The following is a 21,359-nucleotide window of genomic DNA, read 5'->3' on the forward strand; positions in this document are numbered from 1 at the left end:
AATCTAAGATAAAGCCTATAATAAGACAGTAGTGTGAAGGAAAGAGTATTGTGATGGTTATGGTAGGCTGACAATGTGATGAGTTCATGTCAGATGAGTTAGTAGACGAAAAAGTAGTAACCTGTGAGAACTCGTTTTTATACTAGCTTATATTTCATAGCAGCCCGCCCCAGCGTTGCCCGGGGCAGAAGGGGGCTGGGGGCAGCATTTCAGGCTTGCGTGCACTCCCGCCACGGCCCCCACCCGCCACGACATTGTCCGTGTCCCGGAGAGCCTGAGCCTTTCCTCAGCCGCCGGTCCCGCTCCAGGCGCTTTTCCTCCTGTAATTCACCGTTTGCTACCTCCCGCTCCCCGCACATGAAGCAGCGCCAGTCACTCCAGGACTCACCCTCGTTCGCACTCTAAGGGATTGACCGGCACCGCTCCAGGCGCCCCGCCCGCACAGGCCACCACTTCGCCCAGCAGCAAGCAGGGCCGCGGCAGTCCTCCCAGCAGGTCGCGATCTTCCATCAATGGGCACAATCCGCAGAGCTGCACAGCCTCGGACACCCTGGGCAGCACGATTCGCCGCCATTTCAGGAAGTGTTGCCAGGGAGCACAAATGATGTCAGCACGCACGTGGTCACGATCCGCAGAGCTGCACAGCCTCGGACACCCCGGGAAGCACGATTCGCCGTCATTTCAGGAAGTGTTGCCAGGGAGCGCAAATGATGTCATCACGCAGACGTCGCAGCTGGCGCTACTTGCAAGGGACTACTTTATTTTTATTTCTAAATTTTTTAAACAACGTATATTTTTTATTTTTAATAGCCTATGTCCTTCTGCTTGCCCTGAGGTTTTAAAAGATGTATTGGGTGTTTGGATTGGTGGTGTACTTTTCGAGTTTACCTGGCTCAAAGGACACAGTTCTCTCTTTATAATAGTAGTATAGATTGGTAGGCATTGCACTTTCTACCATGCCCCTCTGTAGGTCCTTCTCAAGGACTTTCCACATTCTTCCCACAAGAAGAGCTGGGCGCATACTTCTTAGAGGCTATATTGAGTTTCTGTTTGATCACATGCTCGTCCCCCAGTTCCTGCTTTATAGAAAATGCATAAAAGAAAGTATGTTCTCCAACGGCTCAGAGTAGGGCGTGTTCATTGACAATGTGACTTTGCACTTGGAATATTTTGCTGCTTGCAATTGTGTTGGCATTAAAATAATATTGAATTTCGAATGTTTTTTAGACCTGTATGATTGAGTGATAGTCCTACCTGATCCACATCTTGCTCTGTCATTTTGGGGGCCTAGTTAGATTGTTCAGTTTCATTGACAACTGACCCTGCTCTAGTGTCACTAGTAGGTTATGAGGAAGGTCTCCAGGGAGTGTGTGCTGCACAGTGCATGCTGACAGTTTAGTATCAGGCCTCCTTCCTCGGTGAAGCAGTGAAAGATTTTGAGAGATTTGTGCAGCTATGTCGCCACTCTCCCTACACCCGATGTAAACTATGAGACATTTCTTTGCGTCTGCTTTACAGTATCTGTAGAAAGATAGACAGGAAGGGCCTGCAAGACATACAGCAATGTTACAACATCTGACGTATCTTTGTAAAAGAAACTCGGCATAAAAGGTGTTTTGTGATGAAACATTTTCCCAAGGGTGCAGCCTCAGGTGTTACACCCCCCCCAAACATTTATTTTCAGATGAATAGTTGGGTACAGCTTTTTTAAGTCGGGTATGGTGAGGTGACTGTCGGATTTCACCAGGGTATTTTGGCTACACACACTGACAAAAACACACACACTATCTCATCTTTGTTTTGAAAGCACTAGAAATGTTTATTTTACAAAATATTGTAGGGCAGAATTACAATAACTGGTGCATCCCTGCTTATCAGCAGGGATGCACCAGTTATTTTGCATGCCGTTCTAAACCCCTTGCGCCACCATGGATGTGCCGTATTTACAATGCGGCACACCATGGTGCAAGTATAGACAGATGCGTGATGCATCTGTCAGCGTATAGGTGACACAGTGCTAGAGTCGTGTCATAAGTGCAACGCAACTCCAGCACTGCTCTGGAGCGCCCTATTCTTGCTGTGCTATGTCACTCCTTACACCTGCTACAAGCAGGCGTAAGGTTTTGACGCAGCGGGGACGTAAAAGTGACTCAGTGAAATCTTGTAGATTTCACTGCGTCACTTTTTCGGGGCTTCCTTGCGACGGAATGCCCACTCTGTATACATTATACCTGACACAGGTATAATGTAGCGCAGGGCTTTATAACGTGACGCATCTCACTAGATGCGTCACGTTGTAAATATGTCTCTGTTAGAATTGGGGGTCTCTAGTTGGCACAGGTAGGTACTTGTAAAGCATTTGTGAACACATACAGTAATCTAGTGAAAACACTACAAATGGACACCACACAAGGTTTTATATAAAAAATAAGGATTCTTTTATATAGAGTTACCACAAGACCAATAAACGACAAAAATAATCCACAATACTATTCAAGATCAAGAGTTCTGGTTAAAAAGGCTGAAATCACTGTTCTGTGCGAGTCGGTAACCTTGTCCGGCTACAGTGTTGGTGAAATAACACAGAGTCTAACAAATCCAGTGGACCGTGGCGGTCCGGGCCCACTCAAATGTCGACAGACTCAGTCACAGTACCTTTTACTTGATGCGGCCGGCACGGACGTGCGAGCGGTTCCAGTGTTCATCGCGGTGCAGAAAAGAAAGCGTTGCAGGACGCGTTGTCCCTCGATGCGGTGCAGGCAGAGGCCCGTTGACGAAGTCGATGGATCCAAGGCGTGCGTTGCAGGGCGAGACGGTGCTTCGTTGTGGTGCTTCCAGCTTGCGGTGCGGCAACAGAGCCGGAGTTCGGGAGCAGGCGTCGATCAGTCCAGACAGCGGTGCGAGTCGGGCGGTGCGTCGCGAGGCGGTGCCCAACTCCGATGCGTTCACAGGACTCGAAGTCAGCAGCAATGACCGCGTCAGTCAGACCAGTACGAGTCGGTGTAGCGAGGCGTTGCATGTCGCGGTGTCTACCAGTCGTGGTGCAGGCAACGGCTTGGTGATGGCATCAGGACGGAGTCAGTGAGCTCAGAGCTTGCGTTGTTGGGGGCGGACGTTGTTCGATGTGGTGCCTACAGGACACCGGGCAGGTCGTGACAGTCGGTCACAGCTCCCTGCCTCTGTGGCCACTGAAACAGTGTTTCCAGCAGCAATCCACAAAGGCTGGTTGTTAGAACTGGCTATTTCTGGTAGGCTAAGGCTGACGCCAAAGCCAGGCAGAAACCACCATTCTAGTCAGGGCGAGGGAGTCACACGCCAAGATAACCCCTGCTCACCCCCTTGGTAGCTTGGCACGAGCAGTGAGGCTAAACTCGGAGGCAATGTGTAAAGCATTTGCGCCAGCGCACAACAGCAACAACATCCTAGGCACACCACAAAAGGAACTCCACACAAGGTTATATTAAAATAACTTTTGTATTGTCAAAACATATCAGATAGAAATCACACATGTACATTGTGCCAACTGGCACGGGCAATATTCATAAGGGATTATTTACAAGACAGGGCCACATGGGCCACTGTCAGAATCAACACTTTTAGAAATAGAAATACTGTCAGAAATTAGAATAAAAGGATATAAAATCACTGTAGCACAAATTAGCAAGAATAGCATACAACCAGTAACTACTGGTAACAGGTAAGTACCACCTACGCAACCCTAACCCCCTTAGGGGAATGTCACGCAGGGGACCAGGACCTCACTAGGACCACCTGTACTGGAAAGAACAACCACCTAAGAATAAAATACATTTAGGGGTATCAGCAAGAACACATTACACATGATGCATCACAACATTCAGAGGTGTAGGGAAAAGGTAAACACATGATGCATAAAAACACATTCAGCGGTGTAATAATAAGGCACATGATGCATCATAAACACATTCAGAGGTGCAGGGAAGGAAAAACACATGATGCATAAACCAACACATTCAGAGGTGTAAAATCAAGGAAGACACATGATGCATAAAAACATTCAGAGGTGCCAGAACATAACTCAATAGCGCAAAAACACATGATGCCTAAAAACATTCAGAGGTGTAAGATCAAGGTGCGTAATCATATTAAATGCATTACATTTCCTAGCACCACATCACATTGCGCAAAACTCACATTAGGCAATTACCATCACATAGATAATCACATTGCGCCTAAATAAAGTCACATACCAGCCCCCATCTAATAAAGGGACTAAAGAGCCCTGTGTCCAGAATGTCAGGGCGCGCTGCTAATGCAGCACCAGTCAGGTCCCTTTATTAGATGGGGCTGGTATGTGACAAAACCTAAACGTTGCAAGTGCCCACTACTTGCTGGGCACCTGGGAACAATCACTAGACCTAAACGGTGCAGCTGCCCACTAATTGCTGGGCAGCTGTGAAACAAAACTGCGACAGGGTCCTCACTGACCCTTAGGCACAAACTGCGCCCACTGCTGGAGCCACACAGGCTCTGAAAACACTCTACACACGTTGGAGCCACACAGGCTCTGGACATCACTTGTGTCCCCCAAGGGCCTCACAGACTCTTAAAACAATGCACAAATACCTCGCAGGCAGGGGGGGGCGGGCACAGGCAATGTGCCCCAACGCCCCCTTCTAGCTAAAAATGGCCCCCAGAGCCTTCTCAGGGCTCTGCAACAAATGTGGGTGCCTTCAGTGGAGCCCCCCCTGGGGGACTCGAAAGAACAAATGCCCCCGGAGCCCTCGCAGGGCTCTAAAACAATATTGCGGGCATGGAGCCTCTCAGGGCTCTTCAGGTACAACTCTTGCCATGTTGGAGCGGCCCGCTATCAAGTGGGGCCGCTCAGGGTGAAGGCACTGGCAATGTGCCTCCTCACTCCCCCTCTCCCCCCCAGCCGGCTTCGACTCACTGGCTTCGGGGACTTCTCCGGCGATCCTTCACTGGCGGCGGGGGCGGGCACCGGCAATGTGCCCCGCGCCCCCTCCGCCCTCTCCTTACTGCTGGCTGGTGCCTGCGGGGCTCTTCCTCAGCAATGGGAGCCCTGCACCGGCGGCACCGGTCGCCATCTCCCGGGCGCCTTCTTCTCTCGGCCGTACTTCCGTCGCGAGCTCTACCAGGCAAAACCGGGCTCTCACTCCTCACTGGAGCCCCGGTGATGACGCGTCTCTCTCTCCTTCCGGTGGGCAGCCAATGGCAGTGCGGCCCACAGATACGAGCCCCCAACAACGGCCCAATCACCTCGCGGCTCAGAGGATGAGCCTCCCGCAGCCCGCCAATGAGAGCGCGGCGCCTTCGGTTCTTCTGGCGATTCCAAGCCCCGGGCAGCGGCGGTGAATTGGGGGCAAATGCCGGGTGGGCACCAGCTTCCTCGGGACTTCCCTCAGGCCTCACGAGGCCACGCCCATGTCCCAACGAGGGTGCCTGACTTCCGGGTCGCTTTTGCAGCAGCCCGGCAACGTTTTACCAAGTATCTCGGGCTGCGGCGGTGATTCTCCGGCAGCATAAACGGGGTAATAAGATGCCGGGTGGGCACCGGCCAAAGCACACAAAGCGCTCCCCAGTCCTAGAACAAAATTAAGCGCTCCTAAGCGCTATGGGCAAAGATAAAGCGCTCCTAAGCGCTAGGCAAAAGAGAAAATAAAGCGCTCCCAGCGCTAAAGGCAAAAAGGCAAGCGCTTACTGGCGCTGGGGTCCCCAAAGTCCAGGGACCAACACAAAGTCCTTCCAGAGTCCAGGCCAGCAGTAATCCATGGGCTGGGCAGGGCCCAGGGATTCCCCTGGGCCCAAGCAGCAGCACGCCCCTGGCAACATTCAAGTCCAAAAACAAGAACATTTTGGAAGGGGACACAGCCCCTTCTTATACAGAGAAATGTCTTTGAAGTCTTTGTGCAGGCAGTGTGAGAACCAGATAGAACTGGTTATAGGGAAGTCCTTTCAGTATCAGGGACAGAGGTGACAGTCGCCCAGCGGGGAGGTGGAGCCAGCATTGTGGCAGGCAGGCACAGCCTCATTCACTCCCAGGTGCTATCTCCTCCCACTTCCCGGGCAGCAGATGCAGCCTTTCATCCACGGGCTGACTCAGACAACCTCCTGGGGCTCCCCTGCCCCTGTCATCCTCAAACCAGACAGTCAATCCACAAGCAGTCCCAGGCACTCCTGGGCCAGGCTCACCAGCCAATCACACGCCAGCCACAGACTACACAAATATGCCAACTTCTAAAAGTGGCACTTCTAGACTAGACACAACTATGCCGCATACACCATTACGCAGCATTCAATCTCACGAGTTCGCACATATCAAACTCGACCCTGCACTCCCCACACATCAGGAACTACCATGGGCATACATATTCCCCATTCATTCCTATGGGAGGGCAGGTCACTCACGACACATACACAGAGAGCTCACGCACTTTACACTGTACCACAGTGAAAAAGTGCGCCAAGGCCTAAAACCATCAACACTAGGTTCCAGAAACAGGCTAGGAAAAAGCAAAAAGTTCCGGGGTGAACCTGCCAAAAGGGCCAGGTCCAACACTGGTGAAGTCTACTGGTCCTGATACTTCCGTCAGGGGGTAATCTCTCTTCCATGCCCTTGGAGATCCTTCACAAGTTGAAAGCAAAGTACACAACGTTCTTTCTACTTCCTTTGGCAGTCAGGCAACCACTGCAGGCCAATCCCCCAAACAGCACTTCAGCTTGGGAATAGTCTCTCCTCGGTTTCTTCAGGTTCCTCTCCTCAGCAAGGGTTTCTTCTTGTAGTCCAAACGTGATCTAATTTCTTGGGATCAGGGTCCCAATATTTATACTCCAAAATCCTTTTTTCTCTGAGGGGAGAGGGGCCTGTGCCCAGTCCAAACCAGTTCTGAAGCACTCTGTTTACCAGACTTCTCCTTTCCTTTCACAGTGCAGAGCAGAAACATCAGACGCCCCACAGGAGGTGAAGCCAGCATTGTGGAAGGTGAGTACAGCCCTGGAGCACTCTGTTGACAGTCTTCTTTCTCTTCTTCCAGTGTGCAGGGCAGAGACATCAGCCGCTCCCCATGAGGTGGATCCAGCATTGTGGAAGGCAGGCACAGCCCTATTCAAGGTTCAGGTGCAACTCCTCCCTCCCATCTAGATGCAGATCTCTCTATTCACCACCGGGCTGACCCATCCTGTCTCTTGGAATCCCCCAGCCCTGTCACTCACCAAACCAGACAAAGGAATACACAACCTAGCAGAGGCGGGCTGGAAAAGTTAGGCAAGCAAATACCTACTTTCTAAAAGTGGTATTTGCAAACACAGAATGTTAAAACCCACTTTACTAAAATATGTATTTTATCATTCTGAGTCCAGACATACTAAACTCGAATTTCTACCATGTTCTCTGAGTCAGTTAGGATTATAAAATGTAATAATTCTAACAGCCCATTCTGGCCTATGGAGAACAGGTAGCCTTGCAATAGTGAAAAACGAAAATGGCTGTAATTCACTATTAGGACATGCCACACACATCAGGGCTTGTCCTACCTTTTACTTACAATGCACCCTGCCCGTGGGGCTACCATAGGGGTGACTAATATGAAGAAAAGGGAAGGTTTAGGGACTGGCAAGTGGGTGCACTTGCCCAGTCAGCATGACAGTACCAGACTGCACGCAGGCTTTGCAATGACAGACCTTAGACACATTTAACAAGGCTGCTTCTGTGGGTGGCACAACCAGTGCTGCAAGCCCACTAGCAGCATTTGGAGTTACAAGCCCTGGGTACTCCTGGTGCACTGTACTAGGGTCTGACAAGTAAACCAAATAGTCAATCATGGAATCATCAATTAATACATTCATTTACAGTAGGGAGCACTTGCACTGTGGCACTGGACAGCAGTGGCACAGTGCCCAAAGCATCTAACACCAGCAAAAACACATGAGGCACAGCAAAAAATGGAAGGGAGACCCACGCCAATGGTGCCAGGTCTAACAGTCGCATAGCGGCGCAGTGTTTACGCTGCTGCTGTGTCACAAAAGTGACGCAACAGCGGCATAAAAGTGTTACAAGGGGCTTGTAATTCTTCCCCCGTGTTTCTCTCATTTAGTACTTCTATTAATCCATATTCCTCTGACTTTCCACTGCCTCTTAAGCCACCCTAATGGGTCCTGCTTGTCATATATTGTAGTTTAACATTATATGGCAACGTGAACGTTTGTGAAATGTGATGCTCATATTTACAAGGACACGTAAAGCCACCCTGCGTGGCTTTTCGTGTCCTTGTAAATACTGACCTTTTTCACGCAGCACTTTGTGTGAAACGGGCATTACATGGGTATTGCTGTGGGTGTTCCCAGGCAACACCCATGACACCTGACACATTTCCAGGTTTACAAGAAATCGTAAACATTGGAATGTGTCTGAATGCTCCTCCTTGTTTTTTCCTCTTTCTATGCGTGCTGCATTGTGCAGCACACATAGAAAGAGGAAAATATCTCTTGTGATTCTTTTTATGCAGGAAGGTGCCCCTTCCTTCACAAAACAGTCTCCCCCCAACACGGGCACCGCGCTGACTCACTTTATCATAAATAAGGCACTTAGGGCCAGATGTAGGTAATTGATATTTACCGACTCTTAAATGCCGAATTTTACCGATTCGGTATTTAAGAGTCGGTAAATATGAAGGGGGGAGATGTAGGTATTACAGATTCTGTAAATACCGTATCTTAAAGATTCGGTATTTCCCGATTCTGTAATTACAGAATCGGTATTTCCCATTGATTCCTACGGGCTTTGAAGCCCATAGGAATCAATGGGAAATATCGATTCTGTAATTACAGAATCGGTAAATACCGATTTTAGCAAGGGTGCAGGGGGTGTCACTTTGACACCCAATTTGCATACAGCCAGGTTCTGAAACTGGGATGGTGCAATGAGCTAAAAAACGGTGTTGGATCTAGCCCTGATCTCTTGACTGCGTGAGAGTATTCTGCTTAATTCAGAGACTCTGTCCATCACCACCCCTTGTTGTAAATATTTTTGTCCACCCTAAGCGTGGAAGGGTATACTCAGATGTGAGTCCCTTGCTCATTGCACCATCAGGATTCAAGCAAGCCGGGCCGAAGACGGCTGAAATGCCAGAAACCGGTCCCCGGAAGCTTGTTTCCTTCCCAGTGTAAGAATTGGCTTTTGTAGTCTGGTCTGCCCTGTTCCCATGATGCACTGGGCCAGGGACAGACTAATTTGCATACAGCCAGGTTCTGAAACTGGGATGGTGCAATGAGCTAAAAAACGGTGTTGGATCTAGCCCTGATCTCTTGACTGGGTGAGAGTATTCTGCTTAATTCAGAGACTCTGTCCATCACCACCCCTTGTTGTAAATATTTTTGTCCACCCTAAGCGTGGAAGGGTATACTCAGATGTGAGTCCCTTGCTCATTGCACCATCAGGATTCAAGCAAGCCGGGCAGAAGACGGCTGAAATGCCAGAAACCGGTCCCCGGAAGCTTGTTTCCTTCCCAGTGTAAGAATTGGCTTTTGTAGTCTGGTCTGCCCTGTTCCCATGATGCACTGGGCCAGGGACAGACTAATTTGCATACAGCCAGGTTCTGAAACTGGGATGGTGCAATGAGCTAAAAAACGGTGTTGGATCTAGCCCTGATCTCTTGACTGGGTGAGAGTATTCTGCTTAATTCAGAGACTCTGTCCATCACCACCCCTTGTTGTAAATATTTTTGTCCACCCTAAGCGTGGAAGGGTATACTCAGATGTGAGTCCCTTGCTCATTGCACCATCAGGATTCAAGCAAGCCGGGCCGAAGACGGCTGAAATGCCAGAAACCGGTCCCCGGAAGCTTGTTTCCTTCCCAGTGTAAGAATTGGCTTTTGTAGTCTAGTCTGCCCTGTTCCCATGATGCACTGGGCCAGGGACAGACTAATTTGCATACAGCCAGGTTCTGAAACTGGGATGGTGCAATGAGCTAAAAAACGGTGTTGGATCTAGCCCTGATCTCTTGACTGGGTGAGAGTATTCTGCTTAATTCAGAGACTCTGTCCATCACCACCCCTTGTTGTAAATATTTTTGTCCACCCTAAGCGTGGAAGGGTATACTCAGATGTGAGTCCCTTGCTCATTGCACCATCAGGATTCAAGCAAGCCGGGCAGAAGACGGCTGAAATGCCAGAAACCGGTCCCCGGAAGCTTGTTTCCTTCCCAGTGTAAGAATTGGCTTTTGTAGTCTGGTCTGCCCTGTTCCCATGATGCACTGGGCCAGGGACAGACTAATTTGCATACAGCCAGGTTCTGAAACTGGGATGGTGCAATGAGCTAAAAAACGGTGTTGGATCTAGCCCTGATCTCTTGACTGGGTGAGAGTATTCTGCTTAATTCAGAGACTCTGTCCATCACCACCCCTTGTTGTAAATACTTTGACACCCTCTAGCACCCCAAATACTGTCATGTGTGCCATGTGGCACAGGTGTGCATGCACACATGTGCATGCACACCTGGATTCGGTATTTCACCACCCAATTGGATTGGGTGGTAAAATACCGAATCTGTAATGGCTTTGGGCCTCTGAAGAGTCCCACCTACATATGAAAGATTCCGAATCGGTAAAAATACCGATTCTGTATTTTACCGATTCGGTAAATTTACCGATTCTGTAAATTTACCGAATCTGTAAAATATGCCCCCTACATAACAAAAACCCATTTACCGGTCGGTAACGGCCGAAATCGTCCGTTAACGGTCGGTAAATGGCTCCTACATCTGGCCCTTAGTCCCGGTGCAAGGGCACCAAACGTGACACGAATTGGGTTGACAAAGGCAAAAACAGAATGCAGAACAATGTCATACATTCACCCCAGTGCAGAGATCTGGGCCTAAATCCATCGTTTTTTGCACTCCACACCACCCCAGTTCAGACATGGCCATATGCAAATCAGCCTTAACCCTGTGCCTCATGGGAACAGTCCAGCCCGAACTGCCAAGCCATGTCTTTCCTGGACTGGAATCAAGCATCCTAGGACTGGTTTCTGGCTATCAGCCGTCTTCAGCCAGGATAGCTTGACTCCAGTGGTGTGGAGAGCATGGGACTCACGTCTGAGCATACCCATCCCACTCGGGGTGACAAAGGCAAAAACAACAGTTGATGGACAGAATGCAGAACAATGTCATACATTCACCCCAGTACAGAGATATGGGCCTAAATCCATCGTTTTTTTGCACTCCACACCACCCCAGTTCAGACATGGCCATATGCAAATCAGCCTTGACCCTGTGCCTCATGGGAACAGTCCAGCCCGAACTGCCAAGCCATGTCTTTCCTGGAGCAGAATCAAGCATCCTAGGACCGGTTTCTGGCTGTCAGCCGTCTTCAGCCAGGATAGCTTGACTCCAGTGGTGTGGAGAGCAGGGGACTCACGTCTGAACATACCCATCCCACTCGGGGTGACAAAGGCAAAAACAACAGTTGAAGGACAGAATGCAGAACAATGTCATACATTAACCCCAGTACAGATATCTGGGCCTAAATCCATCTTTTTTTGCACTCCACTCCACCCCAGTTCAGACATGGCCATATGCAAATCAGCCTTGACCCTGTGCCTCATGGGAACAGTCCGGCCCGAACTGCCAAGCCATGTCTTTCCTAGACCGGAATCAAGCATCCTAGGACCGGTTTCTGGCTATCAGCCGTCTTCAGCCAGCATAGCTTGACTCCAGTGGTGTGGAGAGCATGGAACTCACGTCTGAGCATACCAATCCCACTCGGGGTGACAAAGGCAAAAACAACAGTTGATGAACAGAATGCAGAACAATGTCATACATTCACCCCAGTACAGAGATCTGGGCCTAAATCCATCGTTTTTTTGCACTCCACACCACCCCAGTTCAGACATGGCCATATGCAAATCAGCCTTGACCCTGTGCCTCATGGGAACAGTCCAGCCCGAACTGCCAAGCCATGTCTTTCCTGGAGCAGAATCAAGCATCCTAGGACCGGTTTCTGGCTGTCAGCCGTCTTCAGCCAGGATAGCTTGACTCCAGTGGTGTGGAGAGCAGGGGACTCACGTCTGAACATACCCATCCCACTCGGGGTGACAAAGGCAAAAACAACAGTTGAAGGACAGAATGCAGAACAATGTCATACATTCACCCCAGTACAGATATCTGGGCCTAAATCCATCTTTTTTGCACTCCACTCCACCCCAGTTCAGACATGGCCATATGCAAATCAGCCTTGACCCTGTGCCTCATGGGAACAGTCCGGCCCGAACTGCCAAGCCATGTCTTTCCTGAACCGGAATCAAGCATCCTAGGACCGGTTTCTGGCTATCAGCCGTCTTCAGCCAGGATAGCTTGACTCCAGTGTTTTGGAGAGCGGGCTAAAGAATCGTGATGGATTAAACCCAGATCACTTGACTGGGAGTGAGTGCTTGTATTGTCAACGCTCCGTCCATCATTTCCTTTGGTTTTGCTTTTTTCGCCATAAGTTGGCAGGGTATGCTCAGAGGTGAGTCCCTTGCTCACTTTGTCGCTGGATTCAAGCAAGCCGGGCTGAAGACGGCTGGAATGCTAGAAACCGGTCCTCGGAAGCTTGTTTCCAGTCCAGGGAAGGCATGGCTTGGCAGTTCGGGCTGGACTGTTCCCATGAGGCACAGGGTCAGACTGATTTGCATATGGCCATGTCTGAACTGGGGTGGCAGAGTGGGCTAAAGAATGGTGATGGATTAAACCCAGATCAGTTGACTGGGGGTGAGTGCCTATATTGTCAACGCTCCGTCCATCATTTCCTTTGGTTTTGCTTTGTTCTCCATAAGTTGGCAGGGTATGCTCAGATGTGAGTCCCTTGCTCACTTTGCCACTGGATTCAAGCAAGCCGGGCTGAAGACGGCTGGAATGCCAGAAACCGGTCCTCGGAAGCTTGTTTCCGGTCCAGGGAAGGCATGGCTTGGCAGTTCGGGCTGGACTGTTCCCATGAGGCACAGGGTCAGACTGATTTGCATATGGCCATGTCTGAACTGGGGTGGCAGAGTGGGCTAAAGAATGGTGATGAATTAAACCCAGATCAGTTGACTGGGGGTGAGTGCTTGTATTGTCAACGCTCCGTCCATCATTTCCTTTGGTTTTGCTGTGTTCGCCATAAGTTGGCAGGGTATGCTCAGATGTGAGTCCCTTGCTCACTTTGCCACTGGATTCAAGCAAGCCAGGCTGAAGACGGCTGGAATGCCAGAAACCGGTCCTCGGAAGCTTGTTTCCGGTCCAGGGAAGGCATGGCTTGGCAGTTCGGGCTGGACTGTTCCTATGAGGCACAGGGTCAGACTGATTTGCATATGGCCATGTCTGAACTGGGGTGGCAGAGTGGGCTAAAGAATGGTGATGGATTAAACCCAAATCAGTTGACTGGGGGTGAGTGCTTGTATTGTCAACGCTCCGTCCATCATTTCCTTTGGTTTTGCTTTGTTTGCCATAAGTTGGCAGGGTATGCTCAGACGTGAGTCCCTTGCTCACTTTGCCAGTGGATTCAAGCAAGCCGGGCTGAAGACGGCTGGAATGCCAGAAACCGGTCCTCGGAAGCTTGTTTCCGGTCCAGGGAAGGCATGGCTTGGCAGTTCGGGCTGGACTGTTCCCATGAGGCACAGGGTCAGACTGATTTGCATATGGCCATGTCTGAACTGGGGTGGCAGAGTGGGCTAAAGAATAGTGATGGATTAAACCCAGATCAGTTGACTGGGGGTGAGTGCTTGTATTGTCAACGCTCCGTCCATCATTTCCTTTGGTTTTGCTTTGTTCTCCATAAGTTGGCAGGGTATGCTCAGATGTGAGTCCCTTGCTCACTTTGCCACTGGATTCAAGCAAGCCGGGCTGAAGACGGCTGGAATGCCAGAAACCGGTCCTCGGAAGCTTGTTTCCGGTCCAGGGAAGGCATGGCTTGGCAGTTCGGGCTGGACTGTTCCCACGAGGCACAGGGTCAGACTGATTTGCATATGGCCATGTCTGAACTGGGGTGGCAGAGTGGGCTGAAGAATGGCGATGGATTAACTCCAGATCAGTTGACTGGGGGTGAGTGCTTGTATTGTCAACGCTCCGTCCATCATTTCCTTTGGTCTTGCTTTGTTCGCCATAAGTTGGCAGGGTATGCTCAGACGTGAGTCCCTTGCTCACATTGCCACTGGATTCAAGCAAGCCGGGCTGAAGACGGCTGCAATGCCAGAAACCGGTCCTCGGAAGCTTGTTTCCCGTCCAGGGAAGGCATGGCTTGGCAGTTCGGGCTGGACTGTTCCCATGAGGCACAGGGTCAGACTGATTTGCATATGGCCATGTCTGAACTGGGGTGGCAGAGTGGGCTAAAGAATGGTGATGGATTAAACCGAGATCAGTTGACTGGGGGTGAGTGCTTGTATTGTCAACGCTCCGTCCATCATTTCCTTTGGTTTTGCTTTGTTCGCCATAAGTTGGCAGGGTATGCTCAGATGTGAGTCCCTTGCTCACTTTGCCACTGGATTCAAGCAAGCCGGGCTGAAGACGGCTGGACTGCCAGAAACCGGTCCTCGGAAGCTTGTTTCCGGTCCAGGGAAGGCATGGCTTGGCAGTTCGGGCTGGACTGTTCCCATGAGGTACAGCGTCAGACTGATTTGCATATGGCCATGTCTGAACTGGGGTGGCAGAGTGTGCTAAAGAATGGTGATGGATTAAACCCAGATCAGTTGACTGGGGGTGAGTGCTTGTATTGGCAACGCTCCGTCCATCATTTCCTTTGGTTTTGCTTTGTTCGCCATAAGTTGGCAGGGTATGCTCAGACGTGAGTCCCTTGCTCACTTTGCCACTGGATTCAAGCAAGCCGGGCTGAAGATGGCTGGAATGCCAGAAACCGGTCCTCGGAAGCTTGTTTCCGGTCCAGGGAAGGCATGGCTTGGCAGTTCGGGCTGGACTGTTCCCATGAGGCGCAGGGTCAGACTGATTTGCATATGGCCATGTCTGAACTGGGGTGGCAGAGTGGGCTAAAGAATGGTGATGGATTAAACCCAGATCAGTTGACTGGGGGTGAGTGCTTATATTGTCAAAGCTCCGTCCATCATTTCCTTTGGATTTTGCTTTGTTCGCCATAAGTTGGCAGGGTATGATCAGACGTGAGTCCCTTGCTCACTTTGCCACTGGATTCAAGCAAGCCGGGCTGAAGACGGCTGGAATGCCAGAAACCGGTCCTCGGAAGCTTGTTTCCGGTCCAGGGAAGGCATGGCTTGGCAGTTCGGGCTGGACTGTTGCCATGAGGGTCAAACTGATTTGCATATGGCCATGTCTGAACTGGGGTGGCAGAGTGGGCTAAAGAATGGTGATGGATTAAACCCAGATCAGTTGACTGGGGTAGAGTGCTTGTATTGTCATTTCCCTTGGTTTTACAAATTGTATTGAGGCAGGTGCTAAGTATGATTAAAATAAATTCTCCAAACGTTTCAGACTTTACATGTGTGCTGCATTGTACAACACACACGCACACAAACAAATGACAAAGGTTTTAATGCTTGCTAAGTATATTATTTCCAGTACAAACACTATTCTAGACATCACACACATATTGCACTGTTGTTCAAAGAGGTGTTTGTGGTACAAAACAGCTCTATTTTGTGCCAGCTTTTGGGAAGAAAGCAGAAGTATCATATCTTATTAGATATGGCTCAGTCCTGCTCTCTCCCTCTCATGCAACACAGCGCAGAGACTTAGATCGCTGCACAGCATTGCGTCAAATATTAGTAAATCTGCCCCTGTATGTGGCATATGTGCAACAACTAGCCAAACAGCAATGCATTGAAGAAATAAAGAGCTTAAACAGGCCAAGTAAAATTGGAGAAAATTATGTGCAGGAATTAAAAGTAAAAAACATTCCCCTCGGAGAAAAAAAATTTATGAAAAATTCACCATGAAAATGTGAAAGTATTTTCTATGTGGTTGACCAGGAGCTAGGCAACTTGTGTGGCTCATTCTTGTAGGACCCAGGCAAGCTAAAAGGCTAGTGGTTGTTTCTGCTAATATCTTTACATTTGGACGTAGAAACCTTTTTTCAAATTTTAAAATCCTCATCCTGGAAGCTTTAGCCAATGAAATGATTCTGCAAGGTCAAATTTGTGACTTAGCTGTCCCATTATAACCTTAAACAGCCTCCCAGAAAGCTCCTAAGGCCTGTTTATGACTTTGGTGGAGTGGTGGTGCAGCGGTTCAAACTGCTGCGCCACCGCTTTGCCGAAGGTTGCCGCCGCCCCCCCCCCACCCCCCAGATTACGACTTTTAAGTAGTATAGCAGGCGGACGGCGTGGTGGCCCCATGGCCGTTTCTCTTTCAAAAACAGCTGTGCCTTTGAAAAAGGCACCACAATGAGACCGCACATCATGTACTCAAAAGGGGAAACAACGTTTACCACAAATTACTACGCGGTACCTTTACCACGCGGCCGTTACAACGCAAGTCGTTACCACGACTTGAGCTGGAGGGCGCTGTGGGATAAAGAATTTTATAAATTTATATTCCAACACCTTCCCTAGTATCCACGGGGACTGGTGTTGGAATATAAAATTATAAAAATCCTAAATCCGCGCCCTCCAACGCAAGTCGTGGTAACGACTTGCGTTGTAGCGGCCGCGTGGTAAAGGTATGCGTTGTTACAACCTGCGTTGTAACAACGTACATCCACTCAAAAGTCCATGTTGTGCAGGAACCTATGTGAATGCACATAGGGGGGAGGCACATGTTATGCCCCCTGTGTGCATGCACATGCTGTGGAGGCACAAGGGGCCTGTAGGCCCCTCTGTTTTCTCACCACCAGGGTTTTCATGGCAGTGGCAGTGGAACCACCATGAAAATCCTGGTGGAGAGGATACTCGTAATATGCTTGGCAGGACCATATTGCGGCCTCTGGACCGCCGCGCCACCTCCAGGGAACAGCTGTTCCCTGGCGGCGATCTGAGGGTGGTTGGACCGCCAATGCGGCAGTGGCTGGACCACTTCCACCGTGCCACTACATGTTTGGCAGTCCTCGGACCTCCAGACTCGTAATCAGGCCCTTAGTGAGAAACCGTGCTATGATGAAGCCATTATCTGAAAAAAACGCTTGCTACTTTTAGTAGTAGGTATATGTGCCATAGGCAATTGTTCAGAGGTCTTGTCCACACACTATCCTCATACCACATTGACAGTTATGGCAGTTTGGAAAGACAAACAACAGTTAGTTTACAAAAAATGTGGTGGAGCACTTTTTGCATGCTCCAAACATTACAGAGATCAAAAAATGAGCGGTCGAAAGCAAAGAAAGGGGACCGCAACTAGAAAGATAGTTCCATACAGTTAGTTTAGTCTTTGGTCCGGCAGTAGAGACATCATGTTGAATGTGTCCTGTTTTGAGAGATGAGCAAAAGTTACCTTGGGACGAAAGCAGTTAGGAATTTGGTAATTGCTGATGGAGGTTAGTTTCCGAGGAATACATTGGGTTATGTGAACAGACTGGGTGTAAAGAGTTTGTAAATTAGAACAGGAGGAGGTACTTAGAGGTATAATGCAAAGAAATATTTGAAGAGGAAAGTACATTCATGCTAATATAAGAATGTGTTCATTAAAGAACTTTTAGATAATGATAATATTCAATAGAAAAATGTAAAGAGGTTGGAGAGTGAATTTTCACAATGTCTAATATTTCAGAAGAGGGTGCTTGAGTTGTTGGCAGGGATTACTTTTTGAAATGTTTGGCTTTAATTTCTGATGGATACGTCTAACCACAAATTCCTCACCATGTGAATATCCCCAGACAATTTTAGGCAGCCATTCCCTCGCACTTTAGTAAGTGGTGTTGTGCAGCTCCAGGTTGAATCTGTCCTACACGTGATGTGATGTAGAGACCCCTAAATAGTCGCCACCTGTGCACGCTGGTGTCAGTTCTGTTATTTCTACGTCTTCCGATGCAGATTCGGAACCCAATATTTTTTAACTTTTTCTCCAGTATGCAAGAGGCATGTCCTCCCACCCCCCAAAACCAACAGGGTTCAAACCTTGTTTGGGTTGTCACAATCAAACGCCATTGGCAGATCCACAAGAGGTCTGTATCTGGTGTTCCGGCTCCTCATCCGACTTAACGTTGTGGGACAAATGAGGTTAGATGAATCCAAAGGCCATATGGGACTGTGAGGCCAAAATCTATGTCACAAAACATCGCTGAAAGGCATGAAAGGCTCAGTCTCACCCAAAATCAAGGATGGTTTCTCATTTCTGAAGCCGTTTGAGCAAGCGCTTTTGCTACAAATCAAAATAATCAGGTAAGTCTAAAAAGAAGAAATATAGAAGTTGAATCATGGCCCCCCCTTCATCCTGTCACTCATGCCATGAGGAGTTGCGTGATCGCCATGGTACCCCCAAACTCCAGACTGAGCATCAGACCTCAGAACTGATCCCAGCCCTTAGTTCCTGGATTTATCAGTGACTCTGCAGCAAAACTATCCTGCGGTTGATCAGTACCCTACAGGATCCCTCTGGAGTGTCTTTGGGCCCTAAGGATCCGAGGAGATCCCCAGTTGGTCCACCACCACGCAGATTCTGGATACCCTCCCGGGTGATTAGCTGCGCTTTACACAATCTGCTTGAATTGAATGCCGACTGTGCACCTCAACTTCATTCCATGGTCAGCTCCGATTCTGGATCCGGCACCAAGCCTGATCCCCCTTACACCACCACAACTGACATTGCCAGCACTGGAGGGGGAGCTAATAGTATTTTCTGACACTGAAGCGAATCCACCATAACCCCCACCAAAGTTTTCAACCTCCTTACCCCTTAGATTATTCCAATTCTGAGACACTTTCTTTATACTGCAGACTGTCTCACTCCATTGATGATGATTATTCACAGATTTATGATGATGAGAATCTATTTCGGAACCTTCAAGATACCAGTAGCCTGGATACCTCCCCTGATACTGCTCTCCATTTACTCACTTCTGGCCCATCAACGGAAGAGTCTGCCTCTTTCACAATGGCCATTCAGGGAGCAGCAAAGGTCCTAGACCTACAACTGCCTACCACTGGGGTCAAGACAATTGTACTAACAGAGTTCTGCATCCCAGGCAGACTTTGCAGGAATCTGTCCTGCTATTTAATGAGCCCTTCAGTGACACACTGCTGGGCACCTTGGTGAAGACAGGATCTTGCCCACCAATTAATAGGCAGATGGCCAGGCGAGATAGACCTGCCCCTGGAGAGCCAGGGGCAGGCCTGTGTTGCCTGGACATCTCCTGCAACACCCCTCAATGGAGAGTATGGTGGTCCAGGCCTCTACCAGAAGGCTCAACCTCCACCCCCCTGCCGAGACTCATTGGGCGTGAATCGCTCACATAACAAGTGAGCATTGCAGCCGTTTTAATTTCTTTCGTCGTGTGGTGATTTTTGTTAGCGGTTGGTAGCAATGCATCTAGGGTCACTGGCCTTTTTCTGGGCTCATTGATCGCCAATCCAACACACCACGAACCACTTTAATCGCCTAACTAGGCGTCCTGGTGCCATTGAGCATGGTTATGTATGTATGCAGTACCTAAGCCAATACACTAACTGTGTGTTTTAAGTCTTTCATGTCTGTTTGTCAAAAAAAATGTATTCACAGATTTTAAGGGCACCTCTATTTTAGAGGTCTATCCCCAACCCCTCTTGAGTTTGTTCACACATTTTTCACAGCTTTTTAACTTTCACGTTCTCTGGTTAGGGTGGGCCTTAGTGTGCCCATACCGCCGAGGTACACTCTCTCATGGTCCTGAAGAATGCCCAGTAAATTAAACATAAAGGGCAGAAACATGTTGACCCCACTTTAAGTGGAAACAGCCAAACAATTAATTTGGTAGATTTTCCTCACATATAGTTTTTAATATGTCAGATTGGCCACCGAATAAAATATTTTTTGAGACACAATCTGGTCATTTTTAACGATCACTACACTTTCACTGATCCTCACAAATTCCCGCTCCGCAGTAATTCTGGTGTCGCAGCACACGAGGTAAGCATTCGGCTTAACCCGGTGGGGCCCTATGATGAAGCAGGTCACCAACCAGGTTGGTGAGTGAGGGCTTTCCTTACAAATCAATTGGATTTGGATACTCTATTATATGCTCTTGAACCACTTCAGGAAAGCACACTCTTTCGTTGTTGAAAGTAACTCAACAGAGGGACTGAGAGTTTTCTCATAGTTTTCCGTCCTTCTCTCATTGATTGAGAACAACAAATGTGGTACCCAGAACTTTGGGCCATGAGCATGTATCCTTCGATCCAGCTCCCTTCTGGGGAGCTCCATATTGAGCAGTGGCCATTGAAAGATTTTGATCTCCCTTCTGAAGTAGTGAGTGTTATCTTGGCATCCAGGCATCGCTCGACTAAAACAATCTATGCAGGACACTGGAAGAAGTTTGTTGTCTGGTTTCTTCCTGAAATATCAACCTTTATAGGCACAGTTGTCTGACATATTACTCTTTTATCCTTAGCCCTTGCCGGTCTTTCTGTGGTGACAATTAAAGATTATTTATCAGCTCTTAAAGCCTTTTTTCTTTTAAACAATCAGCCATATTTATTCAAATTACATGTTGTGATGCTGTTTCTGAAAGGGCAGACTCATGTATTCCCACCAACACCATTTGTAATACCTTCGTGGGACCTCGATCAGCTTCTCACTTTTCTCACGTGCACTCCATTTGAGCCAATGCACAGCTGCCGTCTATCATTGCTCAACTTAACGACAGCGTTCCTTGTACCAATAACCTTAGAGCATTTTTTCAATGCACTGCAAGCACTATCTGTCAAGCAACCATCTATCATCTTCTCCCCGGACAAGCTAGTGCTAAGGACTAAAGTGGCACTCACATTATTCCACATAGGACAGTCTATTACCCTGCCAACTTTCTTCATCCTGTCTCATCCATCTAAAGAGGAAGAGAGACTTCATCACTTAGATACAAATAGAGCTCTGAGCTTTTACATTGATCATACCAATGACCACCAGGTGGATCATAAACTCTTCTTGGCGTACTCTGGAGAGAAGAGAAAATCTGTGTAGAAGAGAACCATCTCTATATGGATTGTCCTGTGTATCACAATCTGCTACTGATTGGCTGGGAGAAACAGCCTACAGAAGGCCTAAGCACTCCCCCCACCAGAGAAAAACCTACTACTACAGTGCTGTTGCATGGTGTGCCAGTCTGCCAGACTGATATCTGGGCGTAGGTTCACTCATTCATGAAGCATTACTGCCTTGGTAGCCATGTCCGGTGGGAATGGATTTTACCCAATCTGTCCTGCAGGATTGCCTAGTCTGAGCCACTCCACAGACCCACCTGTGGAGGTACTGCTTTGGTAGCT

Source organism: Lissotriton helveticus, chromosome 6, assembly GCF_964261635.1.
Source record: "Lissotriton helveticus chromosome 6, aLisHel1.1, whole genome shotgun sequence".
Taxonomy (NCBI): domain Eukaryota; kingdom Metazoa; phylum Chordata; class Amphibia; order Caudata; family Salamandridae; genus Lissotriton; species Lissotriton helveticus.